Here is a 26,604-nt window from a genome sequence, read left to right as displayed (position 1 = left end):
TTTTTTTACTATAAAGCTACAAAAATCAGGAAAGCCTGGTATTAGTGAGAGAAAGAATACATAGATCAATGGAACAAAATAAACAGTCCAGAAACAAACTCACAAATATAGTCACCTAATCTTTCAGGAGGCAAAATAAATTCAATGGAGAAAAGATAGTGTTTTCAATAAATAGTGCTGAAATAATTCAATGTCCATATAAAAAATAAATCCATAACAGATCTACCATCTTTCACCAAAATTAACTCAAAATGGATCATAAACCTAAATACAAAGTGCAATATTATAAAACTTATAGGAGAAAACAAAAGGGAAAATCTCTGTGACCTTAAGTTTGGTCAAGAGTTTTTAAATACAATATCAAAAATATAATCCAATGAAGAGAAAAATGGATAAATTAGACTTTATTCAAATTTAAAACTTCTGCTCTGTGAAAGGCCTTGTTAACAGAATGAAGTGGCCAAGTCACAGACTGGGCAAAATATTTGCAAAATCCATATATGATAAACAACTTGTATCCAAAATACACAAAGTATATAAGCTCAATAATAAGGAAACAAACAACACAATTAAATAGTAGACAGATGTACTGAACAGACACCTCACAGAAAATATGCATTTGGAAAATAATCACATGAAAATATGCTCAAAGTCAGATGTCATCAGAGAATAGCAAATCTAAAAGCTACATAACATGCATGCATATGGGGATGGCTAAAATTAAAAAGAACCTGGAAATATAAAATGCTGGTGAGATTGTGGAGTAACAGGAACTCTTCTGTGTTGCTAGTGGGAATGCAAAATAGAGCAGCCACTTTGACAGTTTTTCAGTCTTTTACAAAGGTAAACATGGTTTTAATATATGACCCAGCAATTAAATTCCTAGGTCTTTATCCAGTTGATATACAAACCTGTGTTCACAGAAAAACCTGCACACAAATGTTTACAGCAGCTTTATTAATAATCTCCTCAAACTGGAAGTATCCAAGATGCCTTTCAGTTGCTGAGTGAAAAAACAGTGGAACATCTATATCACACTATTATTTATCAATTAATAAAAGGAGATATCAAGCCATAAACAGACATGGAGCAAACTTAAATGCATACTGCTAAATAAATTAATTCGATATGAAAAGGCTACATATTATATGATTCCGACTCTATGACATTCTGGAAAACACAAAACTATAGAGACAGCAAGATGATCAGGTTATGATTCCAACACTATGACATTCTGGAAAATACAAAACTATAGAGACAGCAAAATGATCAGGTTTTGCCAGGAGTACAAGGCGGCTGGGATAAATAGGTGAAACACAGAGGACTTTTATAATATACAATTTTAGTAAAATTGTATATTATAAAATTTTATATACGTTGGTATCACCTGAGGAGTATTTAAGAAAAGAGTAATTAGAGTCTGAAGGAGTGGAGTCTGGGCACTGATCTGGTTCTACTCATTTAACAAATTTATTTCCGTTTATTAATTTATTTACAAATTCGTGATAGGCGGTGTTATGAGGACTGAACAGTCAATGCTGAATGAGGTAGACCTAGTTTATGTCCTCATGGAATCTCCAGATTTTCATAACTGTTCTAAGAGAAATATTTTTCTTAGATTTTAGGGTATCTGAAGTAGTAGAAGAGACCGATTTTGGTGACCAGGAGTGTCCAGACCCCAGTACTCAGCCTGCACTAAGGGTGAATGATATAAAAGACGTGTTGTACTCTCACAATCTAGGACCCTAGGAAAGACAAAGAATAAAACCAACTTTAATATGTTGTAATGAGTAATATAACAATGGCCACTTACAAAGTTTTATGGAATGCACAACAGAGAAAATGCTTGAGGTTACTGGGGAAATGTTGCAGAGAAGGTAAAACTTAAGAAATATACCAGGTGGAGAAGATAAGAAAGAGGATTTCAAGTAGGAGAAGGAGCAAAACTGATGAAATGCATAATGACCCATGCAAACAATCTATAGAAAATGTTTTACACAAAATTCTGTCATGACACATACATCATTGGTACACCTGCCTAAAGAAAAAGGGACTATTGGCCAGGCACAGTGGCTCACGCCTGTAATCCCAGCACTTTGGGAGGCCGAGACGAGCAGATCACGAGGTCAGGAGATCAAGACCATCCTGGCCAACACGGTGAAACCTCGTCTCTACTAAAAAAACAAAAAAAATACAAAAAAATTAGCTGGACTTGGTGGCGGGCACCTGTAGTCCCAGCTACTTGGGAGGCTGAGGGAGGAGAATGGCATGAACCCAGGAGGCAGAGCTTGCAGTGAGCCGAGATCGCACCACTGCACTCCAGCCTGGGCGACAGAGCGAGACTCTGTCTCAAAAAAAAAAAAAAAAGAAAGAAAGAAACAAAAGAAAAGAAAAAAGGACTATTTCTGATGTGTCATTGGCTAATAGATGAAATACTGAAGAGAGAACACACATTGAATCATGACATATCCAGCTCTCTGATTGTTATTATACATACTTTTTGGGGGTGGGGGATTGGCAGGTTACATTTGAACACAGAAAATATTTGAATGCATTCAGATTCTCTAAACTGCACATACTATGCACCTTTGTATAAAATGAGGGTACATTTGGATTTGTATAAATTCAGCAAGATCAATAAATAGCATGTTCAGATTACCTTTAAAAGAAGAGTTTCTTATTAGAAGGAAATTAATAGGAAAACAGCGAGAAAGTGTGGGACAAAGCAAGGTGTCAGTCAAGAAGATGTAAACATTTTTAATAGAAAGGTTACTATAGGTGGAATAAAGATAATTTATACATAATCAAAAGGAAACAAAATATATTTTAAAAGCATTTTATGCATCTTACAATCTAATTTTAATACATAAAAGACTATATCGAATACTACATTCTTAAAAGGTAACATTTTTCCTCTTAATAAATCATTGTACAAGTGAATTAAAGTCACTTGGCAAGCTAGTAGCTGTGTCCACATTAAAAATCACTATTATTCTTCACGAAGAATGTAGAAGAATTGGACCATAGAAAAAAACATTATGACTCTAATCATCTTGTAGCCTTTCTACCTTTCTAAAGCATGTTTTACTTTGTGAGTCCCTTTCTAATGGCAATGATAGTTCATTTCTTTTTTTTTTTTATACTTTATGTTCCAGGGTACATGTGCACAATGTGCAGGTTTGTTACATATGTTGGAACCAACCCAAATATCCATCAATGACAGACTGGATTAAGAAAATGTGGCACATGTACATCATGGAATACTATGCAGCCATAAAAAAGGATGAGTTCATGTCTTTTGTAGGGACATGGATGCAGCTGGAAACCATCATTCTCAGCAAACTATCGCAAGAACAGAAAACCAAACACTGCATGTTCTCACTCAAAGGTGGGAATTGAACAATGATAGTTCATTTCTATCCAGCAATTGTTTTCTTTTTTTCTTTTTTTTTTTGCTTAACCCAGTTTGAGTTTCATTTCTGTCACTTGCAACTAAAATTGTCCTGATTAAAACAAGAGCTTCCCTTGACAATAGGACTTTGAAATAAACAGTAATGTGGCAAGATGTTAACAGAACGACTTATAAAATAATTATAGAAAAAATTCAGGGCTGATAATATATAGCTATATAGGCATTAGGGCCAACATTTATTCTAATGGAATAACTAATTCTATTTAAATGTTTTGAATATCATCTCTAAATATAAACTTGAAGAAAAAGAAGCCAGAGAAGCAGGGTATGTAAATGTGAGAAAGCTTTGTAAAATATAAAGTGCTGTAGAATTATTAATTATTGATTATTTATATCAGATAATCCACTGGACCTTGTACTTTTTCTTTCATTGAAAGTTTGATAAGAAAATGCATTTCCAAGAGGGATCAAGTCTCACTTACAAAGTTCAACTTTTCCAATTCGTCAACCAGATGAGTGGGTTCTCTGGTCATTGGTGTGAGTCAACTGAAAACAAAAAGAAAGGCTAATTAATGCAAGGCAGAAATAGTGATAGCTTGTAGCCAGAATAGTCTATTGAATTATTCTAAGTACTCCTCTTTGAAACACATCTAAATAACTTTATCACTATCTCACTCATATCAAGGAAATTAACACTTCCCATGAAGTCAGACATTAACCCTATAATTTTTGATAACCTGTTCATGAGGTCACATCTACTTTCTCTTTCTGGATTAAGTGCTCTACTAGCATATTTATTTCATCTTTGTATTTTTAATCTAGAAAATATTACCAAATTTGCCTAATGATTCCTCTCCGTATATAATCTTTATGCATTCATACCTGAATGTGTAATCTTTGTAGTCTTAAACCATAAGGTAAAACCACCTTCAACTTGACATATACATGATCTCATTACCTCATCTAAAACTTTTATATTCTTCTTTATATTTCATTTATACCTTGTATTTACATATGAACACGTCCTTGTATTTTGCTTTTTGAAAGTCTTTTCATCACACTTTGCTTCTACTTTTACATTTCCATAATTTCTGATATAAATTCTGCAATTCAACCTTCAAATTGATACATAGGTTTCAATAACTTATACAGGATAAACATAATGTAAAGCCTTCTTATAACGTTGCTTGCTAACATAGTCTTCTCTTTCTAAAGTGCAGAGATCTGATCTGGTTCCCTAAGCTTTTATCCACGAAGATAAATGCCAACTTTAAGGAATTCAATGTACTTTCTTCTACAAACTGTGTACCATTCTAAACATATTTCTAATATGTACCTGAATCCTTGGGGTTCCCTCTATTCAACTTGGAAGACTGACAATAAGACCACCTGAGCCCTGTCTCATTAATGGTCAATACTCAGCCAGATTTTCAAGCTTAAAGAAACTGAAAATCAAACCTATAGCCTCCAATGTTGTATCCATGACACCTGACACTAAAGACACCAAATAAAAGCCCACATCACACATACAGGCAAAATCAAATAAAATGAATAGAGGAGTTTTCAAAAAAAGTTTTTAAGTCAGAGCAACATAATGATCTCAAATCTCAGACACTCTGGCAGGAGTTCAGATTATTATAAACACATGGAAGAAAGTACATGGTGGGCTTTTGTATATGAATTTATATTTTGCCTACACATGCAAGCAGTGGAGTCGAGTTCTGTTTCCACTGCAGTTCATGCTGTTTCTCCCTGCAGAGACAGAAAGCAAAAACTGGACCATGGGTGATTTATGTTTCCAGGCCTTCCAGTCGAAGATGCCCCAAGCTACTTTTAAGTCAAACAGCAGAAAAACAAATGAGGTCTCTGATGTTTTGTCTATAGAATATTGAAACAATTCATTGAAAAAATAAATACTTGCTCACATTGATTGTTCCGTATTGGAAAATATAGATGAGCACTTGCATAGGGACCTCTTTTACAGCACATATGTGTATTTCCACTAGGAAACTAACCTTTTCAAAAAAAAGGCTTATGTCTGACGCTTATTTCTAATGTCTATATACCTAACAGGAAACTTGATTGCTAGTGAGTGCTCTATAATTTGCTATTTGACAAATGGATGGATGAATGAATGAATGAATGAACAAGTGGGTAAAACGTTGCTGTCATGAATCTTACCGTTAAACTAAATTCTGTTCATATTTTTATACCTAGTCTCAGTCAATAACTTTTGTAACATGACAGTCTGCACAGAGATCAACATGCTAATGAGTATGGGTAAACATTTTAAAGAGCTTCAGAATATAAATATCGTGATGAAGAAAAAAAGTAAACACATCAAGCAGCAGAGTCTAGGATATACAGCTTATAGCTTTTTTTCCCTTAGTAATGAAGGAAAACGGAGAAGAAAGTATAAAAGGCTCATCTCCAGACAAATCAAATATGAGATGCTTGCAAGGATCTATTTAAAAAGGAAATTGTCTTCTGTGACCTTTGCAAAGTCCATGAAAGATAATATACTCAAGGTATCAAAAAGACTAAAGGTGTGTTTGCTAAGAATTAAGACTAGTGGCAAAGCATAATTTTACTTTCAAACTTCGTTTTGTAAAGAGACCATTTCACTCTGACTTATGAAACATTGAATTATAGGATACTCACGTGTCTTTGACCAACATAGAGGTCACACAATGAAAAGGATAACACCATATAAATATGCCATATTTTAGAGACAAGAGAGTATTTAAAAGACAATCAGCAAATTCTGACCTTTTGAAATACCCATTCATTTTTTAACAGTTTCAAAGCAGTGATGTACACTTCTGTTTTTATTCAAATAGAATCTTTTTAGTAATTAGGAGAGAAAACAGCACTTCCTGCACCTTCCAATACTGACAGGCTTTGTCCTATAATTCTACATGTTTATACACATAGACACAGACACACACACACACACACAAACTAGCAAGGATTAAAAAGTTTAAATTCTCTGAACTAAAAATTGCTAAACCAAAGCTCCTTGAAAAGTAGACTACACTCATTTTCTCACCTCACATGTCCTCCATAACTCATTTATTGAACAATATTTATTTCGAGCCCAGTCTATGCCAGGAAGTGCTGTATGTGCTGGAAATTCAGCATTAAACATAACAGACAAAAATCCTTAGATGTAAGTATTGTACATTCTAGTGCAGAGGAGTTAGACAATAAACATCGTGACTAAGTAAAGCGTGTTGTACATCACTTCTTTGAATGAAAAAAAAAATGAATCATAGTAAGTAGATTGAAGTTCTGAGTGAGGGAGAATTTTTAATGAAATGGTTAGAAGGTGTGCAAGGGCTTGATGAAGCAAGGGATTTAGCCAAAAGGACATCTGCTAGTAGACTGCTCTAAGCAGAGAGAAGAGCCAGGGCAAAGGCCTTAAAATGGAATGTGTCTGCTGAGTTTGAGAACAAGAGGACAGCAGTATGGCTACAGGATCTGAGCAAGGGGAAGAATAAGAGGCGATGGGTCAGAGCGGGAAGAGGGCCCCCACAACAGGTACAATTTTATAAGCTACTATAAGGACACGGTTTTACAGGGTTTTGAGCACAGGAATGACGTGATCTAACTTAAAACAAAACTTTCAACAATTTACATTGTCTGATTTACTAATGTTTCAAGTAGCATTTACTGCATTTCAAACCACCTAAATGTAGCGGCTTAAACCAATAAACATTTATTTAGATCAATATTCTGAGGGTCAGCAACTTGGGCAGAGCTAGACTGAGCTAAATTGTTCCTCCGTTAAGTCTCAGTAGGTCCGCTCATGCGTCTGTGGTCAGCGGCTGGTTAGTTAATGTTGTCTTTCTTGTGGAGTTTAGATGGTTGTCAGACTGGAAGACAGAGGCAACTGGACCATATGCGTTCCATCATCCATTAGACTAGACTGGAATTCTTCATCTTATTGGGATTGCAAAGGTTTTCAAGAACAGGAACAGGACAAGTCCAAATGCACACATACTTTTCACACCTCTAGTCATATCTTACCATTAATAGCTTTTGTCTCATTGGCCAAAGCAAGTTCATAGGCTTCACATCTTGATAGAAGGAAAAGAATATTTGGCCATTTTTGGCAGTCCACTGAAGCTGATCTTAGACTACAGGGGAACAGGAATGAAGGCAGTGCAGGAATATGAGGGTTTTGCAATGATCCAGTGAGAGGTGAAGTCTTAGACAGAGACTGTAGCAGTAGGGCCTAGAAGAAGTGTTTTTGTTTTCTAAATATATTTTGAAGGTTGAGCCAAAAAGATATTCTGGCAAATTGGAACTGTGGAATGGGATAAAAAGAGGAGTCAGAGATAAACACAGCATTTTGACCTGAGCAGCTAGATAGATGAAGTTTTCATTAATTGGTAATAGCAAGTTTTAAGGTAAGTTTTGAAGTTCACTTTGTGACTAGTTAAGTTGAAGACATTCATTAAATGGCATAGGGAAAAGTTGAACTGAAGGGTATAATTTATACCAGAGTTAAGTGGTGCACTCAAGTCTGCAAATATAAATTTGGAAGTTGTCAAAAACCAGGCAAGACTAGATAAGAACATCAAAGGAATCACTATCAATAAATTAGAGTAAAGACAAAGGACTGAGCTATAGACACTCTAAAATTAAGAGTTCTGGAAAGAGAAGAGATCAGCAAATGAGACTATAAAGCAGTTGTCAGTGTGATAGAAAGTAAGCCAGAAGTATCTGTTGTTGTGGAATTTAAGTAAAGAAAAGTTTTCAAGGATGACAGAGTGTTCAACCACATGTCCAATGCAGCTGACAGGTCAAATAAAATGGGCACTTATAATTTCCTTTCGAGTTTTCAACATGGGTCAGATGACTGATGACCTTGAAAGAGCAGTTTCAGCGGAGTGATGGATTCAAGAAAAAATGTTTTGACAAAGGAGAAAAGGCAATAAAATACAGAAAAGGTAGTCATTTTAACAGACAGTGCTGAAACTACTGGATAGCTACATGCAAAAACAAACAAACAAACAAAATCAGAATCTAGACACAAACCATATACCTTTCACAAAAATTAACATGGATTATAGACCTAACTGTAAAACACAAAACTACAAAACTTCTAGAAGATAACATCGGAGATCATCTAGATGTCCTCAGATGTAGCAGTGACTTTTTAGTCACTGCTCTTACATTTAAGTCTTTGTTCCATTTCATGTTGATTTTGTATATGGTAAGATATAAGGGTTTAATTTCATTCTTCTGCATGTGGATGTCCAGTTTTTCCCAATACCATTTATTGAAGAGACTATCCTGTCCCCACTTTGTGTTATTGGCACCATTGTTGAAAAACAGTTGGCTGTAAATGCACGAATTTATTTCTGACTCTCTGTTCTATTGGTCTATGCGTCTGTATTTATGCCAGGACCATGCCATTTTGGTTATTGTCACTTTATGGTATATTATAAAGTCAGGCAGTGTGATGCCTCCAGCTTGGTTCTTTTTGCTTAAGATTGCTTTGACTTTTCAGAGTCTTTTGTGGACTCTGAAATTTTAGGACTATTTATTCTATTTCGATGAAGAGTTATTAGTATTGTGATAGGGATTGTATTGAATCCACAGATCACTCTGGGTGGGATGGACATGTTAAGAATGTTAATTCTTCCAAACCTTGAACACGGGATAACTTTATGTTTATTTATGTCTTCTTCAACTTTTTTAACACTATTTCACAGATTTTTAGTAGAGATCTTTTTTACCCTGGGTTTTTTTTTTTTTTTTTTTTTTTTTTTTTGAGAGGGAGTTTTGCTCTGTCACCCAGGCTGGACTGCAGCGGTATGATTTCAGCTCACTGCAACTTCTGACTCCCGGGTTCAAGCGATTCTCCTGTCTCAGCCTCTGAGTAGCTAGGACTACAGGCACGTACCACCACGCCTGGCTAATTTTTGTATTTTTAGTAAACATGGGGTTTTGCTATGTTGGCCAGGCTGGTCTCGAACTCCTGACTTCAGGTGATCCACCCACCTCGGCCTCTCAAAGTGCTGGGATTACAGGCATGAGCCACTGTGCCTGGTGCCTTTTAAATTAAATTTACTCTCAAGTATTTATCTTTTTTGTAGCTATCATAAACAAATTGTTTTCATGATTGCTTCTTCAGATAGGTTGCTATTTATAAAAATGCTACTGATTTTCACATCCTGCAATTTTACTGAATTTACTTATTACTTTGAATAGGTTTTTTCTGGTAGAGACGTTGGGGTTTTCTGTATAAGATCACGTCAGATGCAAACCAGGACAATTTGACTACCTTCTTTCCAATCTGAATGCCTTTTATTTCTTTCTCTGGCGTAATTGCTCTGGCTAGGACTTCCAGTAATATATTGTATTGAAGTGGCAAGAATGAACATACTTGTCTTTTTCTGGATCTTAGAGAAAATGCTTTCCTTTTTTTCTGATATGATATGTGGATTTGTCCTACATTGCCCTTATTATGTTAAGATACATCTTTTATATGCATAATTTGTTGACAGTTTTCAATGTGAGATGTTTACTTTTGTCAAATTCTTTTCTTCATCTATTGAAATAAGCATGTGGTTTTGGTCCTTCATTCTCTTAATGTGATGTATCCAATTTTTGACTTGCCTATATTGAGCCATCCTCCCATCCTTGGGATGAATCCCACTTGATCATGATGAATGATCTTCTTAAAGTGTTGTTAAATTTGTTTGCTATTATTTTGTTGAGGATAATTGCACCTAGGTTCATCGGGGATATTGGCCTGTAGATTTTGGGTTTTGTTGTATGCAGTTTTGGCCTCACAAAATGAGTTAGGAAGTATTCATTCCTCTTTAGTTTTGGGGAAGAGTTTGAGAATAATTTGTATTAGTACTTATTTAAAAGTTTGGTAAAATTAAGCTGTAAAGCCATCTGGTTCTGGACTTTTCTTTTTGATGGGAAAACATTTATTACTAATTCAATCTCTTTAATTGTTATTTGTCTGTTCAGATAAGATATTCTAGTCTTTGTAATTCAACTTGGTAAGTTGTATGTGTCAAGGAAGTTATCCATTTCTTCTAGCTTATTAAATTTGTTGGTTTACAATAGTCTTTTATAATCTTTTGGATTATGTGGTATCTGTTGTAATGACTTGGTTGTCATTTATGATTTTATTCACTTGAATGTTTTTCTTAGTCTAGGTAAAGGTTTGTTCATTTTGTTTTTTCAAAAAATAAGTTCTTAATTTTGTTGATATTTTCTATCATTTTTCTAGTCTCTATTTTATTTATTTCTGCTCTAATCTTTATTATTTCCTTTCTTCTACCAATTTTGGTCTTTAGTTTCTTCTTGTTTGTCTAGTTGCTTGAGGTGCAGCATACGGTTTTTTGTTGAATTGTTCTTCTTTAGTATAGACATTTATCGCTATAAACTTCCCTCTTAGAACTGCTTTTGCTGCATTCCATAAGTTTCAGTATGTTGCATTTCATTTTTATTTCTCCCAATGTATTTTTTAATTTCACTTGTAACTTATTCATTGATCCATTGGGTTGTTCTAGAGTATGTTACTTAACTTCCATATATTTTTAAATTCTCCGAAGCTTCTCCGTTATTGATTTCCAGTTTTACACCTTGTAGTCAGAAAAGATATATGACACGATCTCAATCTTCTTAAATTTGATAAGACCTATTTATGAGTTAACATATGATCTGGCCTAGAGAATGTTCCATATCCACTTAAGAAGAATGTGTATTCTGTAGCTGTTGGATGAAATGTTCTGTAAATGTCAGTTAAGGCCATTTCGTCTACAGTATAGTTTAAGTCTGATGTTTCTTCATTGATTTTCTGTCTGCGTGATCTGTCCATTACTAAAAGTGGGGTACTGAAGTCCCCTACTATTATTGTATCACAAACAATATCTCCCTTCAGATCAATTAATATCTGCTTTACATATTTAGGTGTTCCAGTGTCGAGTGCATATATATTTAAAATTGTCATATCCTCTAGCTAGGTTGACCCCTTTATCACTCTATAATGACCTCCTCTGCCCTTTTTACAGTTTCTGATTTAAAGTCTATTTTCTTTAATATAAACATAGCTACTCCTGCTTTCTACTGGCTTCTGTGTCATGAAATATCTTTTTTCATCCGTTTACTTTTAGTCTACGTGTGTTCTTACAGGTGAAATGGGTCTCTTTTAGGCAGAATATAGTTGGGTATTGTTTACCTATTCATTCAACCATTCTATGTCTTTTGATTAGAGAATTTAATCCACTTATTCTGAAGGTAATTATCGATAAGTAAAGATTTACTATGGCAATTTTGTTGCTTGTTTTCTTGTTGTTTTGTAGAACTCTTTTTCCTTTCTTTCTCTCTTGCTAACTTCCTTTGTAATTAAGTGATTTTTCTCTAGTGGTATGTTTTAATTCTCTGATTTTTATTTTTAGTGTGTCTACTATAGGTTTTTACTTTGTGGTTACCATAAAGATTATGAAAGTTTATTTCACTCCCCCAACATTTTGAATTTTTGGTGTTACAATTTACATAGTTTATATTTCATATCTCTTAATACATCATTGTAGTTATTACTATTTTAATAATTTTGCCTTTTAATCTTCAACTGAAGTAAGTGATTTGTATACCACCATTACAGTATTAACCTTTTTCCCATTTGCCTGAAGAATATTCACCAGCAGCACTTGCAGCTTCAGTGTTTACCCTGATATAACTTTGCCATGATATATCTAGCTTTTATTATTATTTTTGCATTGCTCTAGTATATTGACTTTGAAAACAAAAGACATCATTTTATTTATAGTATTCTGTTTTTAGTACTGGTATTTCCATTTATAAAATATAGTAATTTTCAATTGCTGAAAATATCAAATCCTAGAAAATGTAGCATTCCTACATGTGATGTTAACATCCTTCTTGAACAGTTGTTGGCCAAAGATTCGTCTGATGAATCCGATTTTTCTGAAACAGACGATTCTGATGATTCAGACATTCTGATGTTAGTTCTGTTTAGAAGTAACTCCAAGAACAGTTTTTATATTATATTTTCACAATGAAAATCAGTCAGATTTGCTTCAGCCTCAAAGAGTGTGTTTATGTAAAATTAAATGATTGCTGGCAATAAGCTGTACTATTTTTCTAAACAGGAAAAGGGTTAAGTATTCTGAATATGATTGTTTACTTACTTTTACCAGGGAGTTATACATTTTCAGATGTTTTTGTGTTACTCATTAGTGTTCTCTTCTTTCAGTTTGAAGAACTCCCTATATAGCATTTCTTGTAAAACTGTCACAATGATAATAAAATCACTCAGCTTTTGTGTATCTGAGAAAGTTTGTTTGTTTTTGTTTTTGTTTTATTTTATTTTATTTTAAATTCTGGGTTATATGTGCAGGATGTGCAGGTCTGTTACATAGGTAAATGTGTGCCATGGTGGTTTGCTGCACCTATCAACCCATCACCTAGGTATTAAGTCCAGCATGCAAAAGCTATTTGTCCTGATGTGCTCCCTTCTCCTGCCTGCCCCCCACCAACAGGCCCAAGTGTGTATAGTTCCCCTCCATGTGTCCATATGTTCTCATTGTTCAGCTTCAACTTATAAGCGAAAATATGTAGTGTTTGGTTTTCTTTTTTCTTTCTTTTCTTTAAATTTTACTTTAAGTTCCTGGATACATGTGCAGAATGTGCAGGTTTGTTACATAGGTATATATGTGCCATGGTGGTTTGCTGCACCTATCAACCTGTCATCTAGGATTTAAGCCCTGCAGGCATGAGGTATCTGTCCTAATGCTCTCCCTCTCCTTGGTCCCCACTCCCCAAAAGGCCCCAGTGTGTATTGTTCCCCTCCCTGTCTGTGTCCATGAGTTCTCATTGTTCAACTCCCACTTATGAGTGAGAATATGCAGTATTTGGTTTTCTGTCCCTGTGTTTAGTTTGCTGAGGATGATGGCTTCCAGCATCATCTATGTCCCTGCAAAGGACATGATCTCATTCTTTTTTTTTAATGGCTGCATAGTATTCCATGGTGTATATGTACCACATTTTCTTTATCCATCTGACAAGGTCTAAAATCCAGAATCTACAAGGAACTTAAACAAATTTACAAGAAACAAACAACCCCATCAAAAAGTGGGCAAAGGATGTGAACAGACACTTCTCAAATGAAGACATTTATGCAGCCAACAAACATATGAAAAAAGCTCATCATCACTGATCATTAGAGAAATGCAAATCAAAACCACAATGAGATACTATCTCATGCCAGTCAGAATGGCAGTTATTAAAAAGTCAAGAAACATTAGATGCTGGCGAGGCTGTGGAGAAACAGAAACGCTTTTACACTGTTGGTGGGACTATAAATTAGTTCAGCCATCTTGGAAGACAGTGTGGTGATTCCTCAAGGATCTAGAACCAGAAATACCATTTTACCCAGCAATTCCATTACTGGGTACATACCCAAAGGAAAACAAACCATTCTACTTTAAAGACACATGCACACATAAGTTTATTGCAGCATTATTTACAATAGTATCTGGGAAAGTTGTTATCTCTCCTTTCCTAAGGACAGTTTTTTGGGGTAACATGTTCTTGGTTGGCAGTTTTTTCCCCTTCAGCACTTTGACTATGACATCCCATTCTCTCCTGACTATAAGGTTTCTGCTGAGAAATATGCCATGTATACTGGAACTCCCTTATATTGTATTTGCTTCTTTTTTCTTGCTCCTTTCAGAGTCCTCTCTTTGTCTTTAATTTTTGATAGTTTGATTATAATATTTCTTGGGGTAGTCTTATTTGGACTGAATGTGATTTGGACTAAGTAATAGTTAACCTTCCTGTATCTGGATATTTATATATTTCTTCAGGTTTGCAAAATATTCTGCTCTTATTTCTTTAAATAAGTTTTCTACCCTTTTATGTTGCTATTATCCTTCTCAAACTCCTTTGACTCAGATATTTCCTCTTTTAATGTTGTTCCATAAATCCTGTAAGCTTTCTTCGTTCTTTGCATTCTTTTTTTTTCTCTCCTCTGACTGTATATTTTCAAGGTATTTTTCTTTGAGTTCACAGATTCTTTCTTCTTTTTGATTAATTCTTCTGTTGATATTCTGTACTGCATTTTTCATTTCATTCATTGTATTTATCAGCCCTTGAATTTCTGTTTTTTTATATTACTTCAATCTTAAATTTCTCATTCTAGCCATTTATTATTTTTTCTTGTTTTGTTTAATTGTTTCTCTATATTTTATTGAAGTTTGATGAGCCTCCTTAAAATAGTAATTTTGAATCTTTGCCAGGCTGTTCATACATCTGCATTTAATTAGGGTCAATCACTGGCACTTTCTTTTTTCCATTTGGTGATGTCATGTTTCCCTGATTATTTTTGATTCCTATGGACATGCTTTCATGTCTGCACACTTGAGGTTGTTGGCACTTATTCCAGTCTTTCCATATTGGCTTTGTCTAGGAACACCCTTCAACAGTTAACCTGTTCAGAGATTCCGGCCATCTGGCATAATCTCTAAGCTCAGGACTGCTGCGGCTGATGCAGTGCCATGCTAGACTCCTGTAGCAATTGAGGCTGGCATGGAGCTGGGGTGTGCCCAAAGCCCAAGCTAATTGAGGACTGTCTGCCACTAAGGGTAGTCCAGAGCCCAAGGTCATTGTAGTTAGTCAGTGGAATGTGGACTGGAGATCAAGTCTAACTCATAGGGCCTATAGTTTTCCACCTGGTGCTATGGCAGGTCTGGAGGTTCAGTCTACATGTCCCAGGCAAGATTCAGGTTCCATATATGTCTGCTTAGTGCTGGGTTTTACTGTAGTGATCCCAGTACTATTGTCCAAATTAAACTCCCATGCTCGCTTTTCTCCTTTCTTCTAATCCTACTGTATCTCTCTCCATGCTGTGCTGCCTAGGGTGAGGGAAAGAGTGATGGAAGTAATATAAAACTGTCACTCCTACTCTCTTCAATGTCTTTTCAAATTATTGTGCTATAACCAGGTACTGTAATCTCTGACCTGCTTTCTTTAGTTCTTGCGAAAATATTTTTGCATGTGGATAGTTGTTGAAATTGATGTTTCTGCAGGGAACAATCACTGGAGAGTCCTATTCTACCATCTTGCCCTGCCTTCCCATATTATTGCAGTTTTAATTTATGTTGCTTTAATGACAACTGATGTCATCTCATTAATGACAATTGATGAGAAATATTCTTATTTGTCATTTGTACATAGTCTTTGATAAGGTACCTATTTAAATTTTTTTGCCTGGTTTTTCTACACTATTTTCTTTATATAGGTGCTAGGTCCCCAATATCATGATTAGATGAGGTCAGAAACAACGAAAGGATGCAGGAGTGACCTCATTTACTTTTATTCCCAAACTGGGAAACATTTTTTCCTATATCCACAACTTTGGACTATATGGAAAGGTCCTGGTCCCCAAAGGACCAGGAGGCACTCTTATCAAGGGACATAGCAAGAGCACACTGAACAACAAGCTACTGTAGCCATGCATCACTTCTTTTTTATTGTGTCCCAGGACTAGTAGGCAAGAAGAAGAGTCATCATCTTGGGAGAGCAATTGACCCTGATCTGCAGAAGGAGACAAAGCTGCTGTCGCACAGTGGGGCAGGAAGAAATAAATGTGGAATAGAGGTGTTCCACCTGCTTGCCTGCAAACACTTAATTAACCAGCTGTGGCTATGAGGACAAGAGCAGCAGCACCAGCCTTAGAAACATATCGTTCCAGGGTCTCGGAATTTCAGGTAAACCATCAAGATGTGCAATGATGGTGGCTGAGGGCAAGGGGAATGTATAGTGAGGAGAGGTGCAATGAGTACCACTTGGAGACTTAAGATCAACTATAGTTGGGGGAGAGGAGTTCTAGTTCATCCCATTAATTTCCTGTAAAAGGTTCTTCCCACTGGAATTCTGGAGAGCTGCTTCCATTCCATTTCTGAATGGAAAATTGGATCTGTGCAGATAAAGTCTACACTGTCAACCATGGAGGGACATAGCTGGGATACCCCTTGAATAAACTATGACATTCTGCTATAGGAAAGGAGTTAGCTGACAACCACCATTTTCAGAGCCTTCAAAGTTAACCTTAGTTTCAAGTTCCTTCCAAGTAGTAACCAGCCAATGACTGAGCGTAGCATGTATCCTGGGACCATTTCAGTCCAATGCAGGACCCTCCAATAGAAGGTCATGGTTCTAGGGTTTTCTTTTGGGTTAGCTGAGACTTTGTCAAAACTACTTCACCATCTGAGGCTCTCCTACCCAATTCTACTTCCTCTTTTCTCTTTTCACATATATTAGATTTGCATTGCTTTCCGAAGGCTTTAGCTGTTTAGTTCTACTCCATTCTCCGTTATATTTTATAAATACTACTCTACAACAAACCTCTTGCCTTTCTAGATCTGTCTCAGCTTCTGCTTTTACAAGAGATAAACTGAAAAATCAATCCATCAATAGAACACACAAACATATATAATAATAATTAAAATGAATCATCTTTAATGTTTTGTTAACTTTTAGTCATAAAAATATCTTTACATTAAAAATAATTTCTTGTGGAGGCCGAAAGAATGAGGGTCGTGATCAACTCAGTATTCCACTGGAGACTATATGAGTAAACAGCAAACTGTTTCTCATAAATGCAGAATGTTGGCAAACTGACAAACTGCGTCTGCCACCCAGAAGGAGTTCTGAGGGCAGTCATGACCCAGACACAAGTGTTTCTTGTGATTAGGCACATCTGAAGCCTGTTAACAATAATGTGATCAATTAGGCAGCTGACCAATCATTACTTCCTTCTCCTTGCTCTTGTTACCCAATAAATAGGAAGAGCTGTAGAAGCTCAGAGGCTGCCTTTGCTCATTAGAAGCAGGGAGTCCTTTTCTTCTTTTCTTCTTCTCTTCTTCTTCTCTTCTTCTTCTCTCCTTCTTCTCTTTTCTTCTCTCTTCTTCTTCCCCTGGCCCTTTCCTCACAACAATTTCTTTTGTTTTTTGTTATTTCTATGCTTGTCCCTTTGTTCAGTCTCATGACAGTCTCAAGTAGTAACAGTAGTAACTGTCATAGTGATGGTCTCAAGTAGTAGCAGTACAAGTCTGAAACAATTTCTTGCTGTAAATATCTGTCAAATATTTAACTATGTTGTAGCTTGATTTATTATTTCTAAATATGTAGGCAACTAGTATATATGTATCCCTGTTGTACTATTGCTCTTTACCCCATAAATACGAGAAGTGAATGGGATTAGGAGAGAGAAAGATGGCAATATTAACATTATATTACAAACAGAAAGAAAATGTTCACCAAAGTCCATTGTCATATTTTATAGATGGTTTACCTTCTACCAGCCATACTCAATCCATGGAAATACTCAGACAGTCACATCAGAAATAACTTTCTGTGAGATTTCAGGCAAAGAAAGATCCATACAGGATTGAATCAGGGATGCCTATTCCTATTAATGAATCCGAATTTTCTTCGAAACTACTTTGTGCCTTATACTACAGCAGGTGCTGTGAGCATCCATAAAATGTATGAATCAGTACTTATACAAAAAAAAAAAAAAAGCTTAAAATCTGGCTGGAAAAAGAAGCTGAAGAAAAGTCAGTCACCCAATTAATGAATGGTGAGAGACAGAGTTGGGACTCCAGTACTGAGTGTCATTATACAAACAAATGTGAAAATTGATCTGTTGAATTAAAGTGACACCTGCGCATAAATCAGCATAATGCACCGATACGATGATGTGCACAGCGTCAGACGTGGCACACACCCTCCATCTCCTTGAGGAATACAGTGGCCAGCCCTGACAAGTTTGGTAACTATCCAACAATGCCCTCTTTATTTCCAAATCCAATATATGGCCACACCCTTATGCTCAGGAGAAGTAGGATTCAGGCAGCATGCACGAAACCTTCCTTCACCCTGACATTAGTCTTCATATTCATCATCTCAGGAATGAAAATGAATTTGCCTCCAAATGATTCAAGACCCCTATAGGAAAGGTTGCTGGTAATGGCATCTTTTTGCTGACTGCAGTAGAACTATTTCCAGATATGAGCACTTAGTTATCTCACAGTAAGTGAATTAAATTTGAAATCCCTTTTATTAAAGCAACCAAATAGCTTTAGTGTCCAGTCAGTACCAAACCCTGTTTCTAGCAGCTCCTTTGCCAATGCCCCCCACCACCACTCTGCAGGGAACATGAGCAGAAGACTCTTATCAGGAATCCCTGGCAGCCCTTTTGCCCAAGCTCCACTGGCTCCCTGTACAGCTTATAAACATTTCCCAAATATGCGTCCAAATCTGAAATTACATGACCATCTATTTTGGTTCACAAAATATCCAATGAATATTTCTCTGTTAGCAAAGAGGGCATTGAATGATGCAAACTTTAAATGCTGCAAGTATACTATATATCACTGATCTTCTTTTCTTCATCTGTTGAATTCATAGGAGGGACAGAGACCATTGTAGGTGTTTTTTGAAGTGTTGGTTGCATTTTCTGTGTAGAACTCTCTCTTAAGTCCTGCTGCTGTATATAATCATTCAGAGAAAGGGTAACGAGCAGAAAAGCTTTAGGGTTTTACTATACAAAATAGTTTACTATTAACTATATTCCAATTAGCTGTCAGACTCTACACACTTTTGTGAAGTTCAGTCTTTTTGGCTAAAATCTAAAGCAAGCCAATGCAGTATACTAGAATGGTTGTAGCTCCTGAACTCAGACAGAGGCTAGCTGTATAAATTTCAATCTTTCTAATCCATGTTTGCCTATTGTAAATTGGCACTGTTAACCCTAAACCAGGAGAATTATTGTTAAGTTTAATAATATGATTTTAAAATGCCAACACAATGTCTAATATTAAATGGTGTTACAATTAGAAATAATAATAACTGGCACATATTAGGTGCTAGGCATCATGTTAAATGCTTTCCTCATTTCAACACATTTAACGTATTAAGAACTTTAGAATGTAGATACACCTATTATCTTAGGGTTGCCAGATTACATACAGGATGACTTGTTAAATTTGAATTCAGATAAACTGTGAAATTTTTAGTATAATATATCCCAAATGTCGCATGGGATATACTTTTACTTCTTAAAAGACCATTGTTTATCTGAAATTCAAGTTTAACTGAGTGTTCTGTTTTTCATTTGCTAAATCTGGCAACCTTTATTATTCCCATTTAAGATATCTAGACATGGAGTGCTGAAGAGACTTGCCCAGGGTCACAGAGCTAGCACGCTGCTAAAAAGAGATTCAACTCCATGAGAGTGTCTTCAGAACCAAGGCAATGAAACCTTATACAATACTACCATAATCTCCATTACTATACTATACTATAGTAAAAAAGTCAGGCAGCCCAGCTTTTTCTGTACGTTTACTCAAGATGCCAAAAGTACAAGTCTCTGCCTCTTCCCAGTATGGGATTCCCGATATACATGATTCCCTTCTGGGTAATGACACCAGTGAAAAAAACAGGAGGGATCAGCGAGTCAAACTTTCTATAGCATGTATTACATGTGCCAAATTGACCAAAGCCAATAGGATAAGCAGGAGGCCATTCATACAAGGCAACTCTCCTTGATCTGCTGCTTTTCCAACATTCTACCACAGCCCCACATTCATGGGGCCAATCAAACACACCCAACGCTATTATTGGCTAAGTTACTAAATAGTAGTGTTGATATGGTTTGGCTGTGTTCCCACCCAAATCTTATCTTAAAGTGTAGTTCCCACAATCCCCATGTGTTGTGGGAGAAACCCTGTGGGAGGTCATTTAATCCTGGGGGTGATTACCCTCATGCTGTTCTCATGATAGTGAGTGAGTTCTCATGAGATCTGACGGTTTTATAAGGGCTTTTCCCCCTTCTGCTTGGCACTTATCCTTCCTGCTGCCATATGAAGAAGGATGTGTTTGTTTCCCCTTCCACGATGATTGTTTCCTGAGGCTTACCCACCCATGCTGAACTGTGAGTCAATTAAATCTTTTTCCTTTATAAATTATCCAGTCTCAGGTATGTCTTTATCAGCAAGATGAGAATCAACTAATACAAGTGCTGAGCCCCAAACAATTCTGTATATTTATGAATGAGCATTGATCTGGAATATCCTTCTTCAGTTTGAAGAAATGCAGCAAGAACCAAAAACACTTAGCAACTATTTTTAATTTGTGATATTGGGTTTCATACTAATCCTTGACCAATGCTAATAACTGTATAATAGATGTATCTGTAATTCTTTCTCAGTAGCAAAATTGGGTCAACTGAGACATGCAGTATGTATTCTCTTGGTACAATATTTCTGTTATATCTCAAATAAGCAATCACTGAGGAGGAGAAAAATTTTAAGAATAGTGTGTTGGTAAATGTGATACTTCCTACAACTGCTGAGACTGTAGTAAATTGCTCTTTAGCCCTTCTTTTTGCATTTAACTTTGTTTGGTACAGCAACCTGTCAGAGTAGCTCTTCCCACATTGCTACAAGCATCTTGTAGTCATAGACTCTCTTTGTAATGAAGAAGGTGAGTCATTAATGTGGGTTGTTTCTTTGACCTTGGAAAAAAATATGAAATCACTGGCGTAAGGAAACAACACAAAAATTTCACCCACAGGAGGTCTGCTGGTTCTGCCAATTGTGATTAACTACAAACTGGCAGAAAGGGAGTAGAATATGCCAAGAAAGATTCAAATCCCATTCTGTGACTTGTTCAGTCACAAAAGGGAAATGACCATTTGTTCTAGCCTCCTATGTTGTATTTTCTTTTGCTAGAGGCAAAAACCACAAACTAAAGCCAACACAGATATTTCTGTCTCTCTTCTGTGTTCTTATAGATAATGTTAATTATAGCAACTTTATCTAAAGAATTGGCTGACATTGAGATAGTCCTTTAACCTCACAAAGAGCTTCATAGGCATTGAGTAGATTTTACTATGTTTGAGAAGCAAATTATGTGCCAAGGCACACTGATTATTCATTTCCAGCCATTAACAAGAAGTCCTTAGCTGGGAGTCCTAGGGTCTTAGCTCTTTTTCTACTCCTACCTGAGACTTTATGTTTAATTTTGGACAAATCATTTAAAGGAGTTTTTCTGGAGTGTGTCTATGCAGACAACAGACATATATTTTCTAATCATATGTATTGTAGGTGGAATCTTGTCCCACAAAAAGATATCATAAAGTCTTATCCCCGCTACCTGTGCATGAGACCTTATTTGGAAATAAGATCTATGCAGATGTAATCAAGTCAAAATGAGGTTACATTGGATTAAAGTAGGCCCTAAATCCAATGGCTGGTGTCCTTATTAGGAGAAAGATGCAGAGACACATGAGAAGAAAGACAACTATGTGAAGACAGAGCCAGGAATTAGAGTTAGTCTACCACAAGGCCCGAAATGCCAAGAATTGCCAGCAACTACCTGAAGCTAAAAGAGGTAAAGAAGCATTTTTCTTCCAAGGTCTTATGAGGGAGCTTGGCCCCACTGACACCTTGATTTCAAATTTTAGGCCTCCAGAACTCTCAGAGAATACATTTAAGTCACCCACTTACATGAGCCCTAGGAAACTAAAACAATATGCATACACGTATATTAAATGTATATGAAATATACATTTTTTAAACATGGAGACGTCATTAAAAGAGATAAACTGTCTTCTAGTGTACAGTCTAACTGAGAGGCTAGGTTAACGTTAGCAAAATTGCCAGCAAATGACTGCAAGGCAAAGCAGAGTGTGTCAGATTTTATGAGACAAATTAGAGCCATAAACTATGAAATTCAATATTTCAATGGAATAACCAGGTTAGTATATTGTATACCCTAAAACTTTCAGTGATTCTTTGACATCTTTGAACCTCACCGGGCCCCAAGGGCCTAACTAAGGATTCCCCTACTCTCACCAGATATGTTCCTCGCCTGCAGGACAGACTCCAGACAGCTAGTCCCCTTGTCCCCCAGACAAGCTCCACTCTACCTGGGCCTCAACCTAAAAGGTCTCACTTCCCTGCTCACTTACAAGCCAATCACATCCTCTCATGAGAATGGGGCAGGTGACAGGGGTACCCAATCCTCCTGGCCTTACAAAGTTTCCTCCCATGACCTCTGGTATCCTTCTCCCTGTGGCTTTAGCTGTATGTCACTAATAACCTGCTGCCAATCTCATCTGTCTGGTGCTGGGTGTCCTCTGGCCAGCCATGAATGCCCAGAACCCCCAGGAGGGAAGTTCTCCTTCACCAATGGGGTGAAGAGGAGAAGAAGAAAACAGTCAGTGAAGATCATTCATTAGGAAAACAAAACCCTCTAGGTTAGCTACACCTACAAGGTAAAAAACAGGAAATGGCAAGTCATGATGAAAATATGGGAAATAAAAGCATAAACGTGTGAGCAAAAGAAAGTATTAAGAAGTTGAAAACGGAAGCGCTCAACCCATCATTGACGTGAGCTCAAGGACCACCTCTACAACTAGAAGTGATAAGGTTGAAATAGCATTGCTGAGCCCATTAATACCAACCAGAGACAGAAGGTGAAACAGAGCCTGGAGACCAACAGGATTATTTTCAAGTAAAATTTTGAAAATAAAGATTCAGTACCCAACCTAGCTCTGTCATCCAGAATTTGTGACTATCTTATATAACTGTAAAATATTATATAGCATATGTTTCCATTATGTATATCATATGTGATATAAATTACATTACACGTATATCCCATGTGTTGATTTTACAAGTTGGAAAACACATTATTTTTAAAATATTAATAGTTATTTATGTATAAGATATATTATATACCAATATAATGCTATATACATGAATATGTATGTGTGTGCATGTGTGTGTGTGCATGTATGTGTGTATAAGATGTATAGATAAAGATAGATACATAAACAGACATATATACCTAATGTACCTAAGCATAGAATCTAATCTGCTTGTGGGGGTATTAATGATTGATGACCAATGAAATTCAACAAAGATTTTGATGTGACAATACTAAACTCTGTGAAGGGTAAAGTGCAGTCTCCATTTAAGCACATTTAAGAGTCCATCTGTGACTCTAAATGTCTAACATCACAGAGGTTACTCCATTTATTTTCACATCATAAAGTGAAGTAAAATTTTTAACACTTTGGAAAAGTTATATCACTAGGTTTAAAGGAAGGAGAGACAATCCATAGATATTCAATCTATTTTTATTTCTATCTATTCAATAAAGCAGGGTGTTTTTCTAAGTGTAGTGGACACTCATGGCTAATTTGCACTATCAGCCTGATCAGTTGTAACCATATCTTCATAGAGATTATGGCCCAAACATCATGGTGTGTTCTAACCTTTTTTTATTCCTTATAATATCTCATATATTTTCCAATTGTCCCTACATTTTGGAGGCTACAATATTAATGGTATGCAAGGAGAGGCTTGATATTAATTTTTAATTGGTTTTTAAACCCAAGAAACTTTATATCTCCTTCATTTGCTGACATTTGCATAATGGCTTTCTTTTGTTCCTTTTATTCCCAGTTAATTGAGTTAGGACATCTCTGTTAAACAACCAGTCTTTCAGAAAGACCTTTAGACCTAATTATAACCTTTGGTAAAATAAGACTATGCATAACAAAGTAATGGAAAGCCTCTTTTCCCTTATCTGGAACATACATTTTAGAATTTAAGGTTTTGAAGCGTGGCATGGGAATAAATTAGCTTCATTGCACCGTATTTGGGAATTAAACAGATAAGAGATGAAGTTACAGTTGTCAGGTTGTGTCTGCTAACAAAGTTCACATAGTTCTCCTACCTCACGGTGGACGTAGGTAGGAGAGTGTTGGGGTGGGATGTGGGTGGATTTCACTGGAAAAACTTGTTCTACCTTTCTAAAATTCAAGTGAATCACACACACACATCCTGAAGTGACTAGCTACCTAAAAACACTCTAGTCTCTAAGCCAGCAATGACTCTAATACTATTTTTATTACTTCATTAACCTCATTCTTAAAATTCTAAAGAGTATTTATAGTCAGGTAGCATGATGCCTCCAGCTTTGTTCTTTTTGTGTAAGATTGTCTTGGCTATACAGGGTCTTCTTTGATTCCATATGAAATTTAAAGTAGTTTTTTTTTTCCCTAATTCTGTGAAGAATATCAATGGTAGTTTGGTGGGAATAGCATTCAATCTACAAATTACTTTGGGCAGTATGGCCATTTTCACAATATTAATTATTCCTATCCATGAGGATGGAATGTTTTTCCATTTGTTTGTGTCCTCTCTTATTTCCTTGAGCAGTGGTTACTAGTTCTCCTTGAAGAGGTCCTTCACATCTCTTGTTAGCTGTATTCCCAGGTATTTTATTCTCTTTGTAGCAATTGTAAATGGGAGTTCATTCATGATTTGGCTCCCTGCTTGTCTACTGTTGATGTAAAGGAATGGTTGTGATTTTTGCACATTGATTTTGTATCCTAAGACTTTGTTGAAGTTGCTTATCAGTTTAAGGAGTATTTGGGCTGAGATGATGGGGTTTTCTAAATATAAAATCATGTTGTCTGCAAACAGAGACTATTTGACTTCCTCGCTTCCTATTTGAATACCCTTTATTTCTCTCCCTTGCCTGATTGCCCTGGCCAGAACTTCCAATACTATGTTGAATAGGAGTAGTGAGAGAGGGCATCCCTGTCTTCTGCCGGTTTCCAAAGGGAATATTTCCAACTTTTGCCCATTCAATATGATATTGGCTGTGGGTCTGTCATAAATAGCTCTTATTATTTGGAGATATGTTCCACCAATACCTAGTTTATTGAGTTTTTAACATGAAGGGATGTTGAATTTTATCAAAGACCTTTTCTGCATCTATTGAGATGATCGTGTGGTTTTTGTCTTTGGTTCTGTTTGTGTGATGGATTACATTTATTGATTTGCACATGTTGAACCAGCCTTGCATCCCAGGGATGAAACAGACTTGATCACAGTGGATAAGTTTTGGGATGTGCTGCTGGATTCTGTTTGCCAGTATTTTATTGAGGATTTTCTAATCGATATTCATCAAGGATATTGGTCTGAAGTTTTATTTTCTTCTTGTGTCTCTTCTGGTTTTGGTATAAGGATGATGCTGGCTTCATAAAAATGAGTTAGGGAGGAGTCCCTTCTTTTCAATTGTTTGGAATAGTTTCACAAGGAATGGTACCAGCTCCTCTTTGTACCTCTGGTAGAATTCGGCTGTGAATCCATCTGGTCCTGGGCTTTCTTTGGTTGGTAGGCTATTAATTACGGTCTCAATTTCACAACTTGTTATTGGTCTATTCAAGGATTTGACTTCTTCCTGGTTTAGTCTTAAGAGGGTGTATGTGTCCAGGACTTTATCCAATTCTTCTAGATTTTCTAATTTATTTCCCTAGAGGTGTTTATAGTATTCTCTGATGGAAGTTTGTATTTCTGTGGGGTCAGTGGTGATATCCCCTTCATCATTTTTTATTGTGTCTATTTGATTTTTTCTCTTTTTTATTTATTATTCTAGCTAGTGGTCTGTCTATTTTGTTAATATTTTCAAAGAAACAATTCCTGGATTCATCGATTTTTTGGAGGATTTTTCATGTCTCTATCTCCTTCAGTTCTGCTCTGATCTTAGTTATTTCTTGTCTTCTGCTAGCTTTTGGATTAGTTTGCTCTTGCCTCTCTAGCTCTTTTAATTGTGATTTTAGGGTGTCAATTTGATATCTTTCTAGTTTTCTGATGTAGGGATTTAGTGCTATAAATTTCCCTCTTAACACTGTTTTATCTGTGTCCCAGAGATTCTGGTACGCAACCTCTTTGTTCTCATTGGTTTAAAAAAACTTCCTGATTTCTGCCTTAATTTCATTATTTGCCAGGAGTCATTCAGGAGCAGATTGTTCAATTTTCATGTAATTGTGTGGTTTTGAGTGAGTTTATTAATCCTGAATTCTAATTTGATTGCACTGTGGTCCGAGAGACTGTTATGATTTCAGTTCTTTTACATTCGCTAAGGAGTGTTTTACTGAGGGAGGCATCATGCTACCTGACTTCAAACTACACTACAAGACTACAGTAATCAAAACACCATGGTACTGGTACCAAAACAAATATATAGACCAATGGAACAGAATCAAGACCTCAGAAATAACACCACATATCTATAGCCATCTGATCTTTGACAAACCTGACAAAAACAACCAA

At 36.1% G+C, this 26,604-nt stretch overlaps 1 long non-coding RNA gene across 1 annotated transcript in view; it reads right to left on the bottom strand.

The window, feature by feature from the left end:
* Window positions 1-26,604, bottom strand: part of LOC141408229 (uncharacterized) — a 284,024-nt gene that overhangs the window by 91,622 nt on the left and 165,798 nt on the right. The window contains exon 2 of the long non-coding RNA XR_012421526.1: window positions 3,895-3,958. This is a non-coding gene — a long non-coding RNA (uncharacterized lncRNA). The remainder of the gene's footprint in view (window positions 1-3,894; window positions 3,959-26,604) is intronic.

Source organism: Macaca fascicularis, chromosome 12 (assembly GCF_037993035.2).
Source record: "Macaca fascicularis isolate 582-1 chromosome 12, T2T-MFA8v1.1".
Lineage (NCBI taxonomy): Eukaryota > Metazoa > Chordata > Mammalia > Primates > Cercopithecidae > Macaca > Macaca fascicularis.
This window is presented reverse-complemented; position numbering and strand designations above follow the sequence as displayed.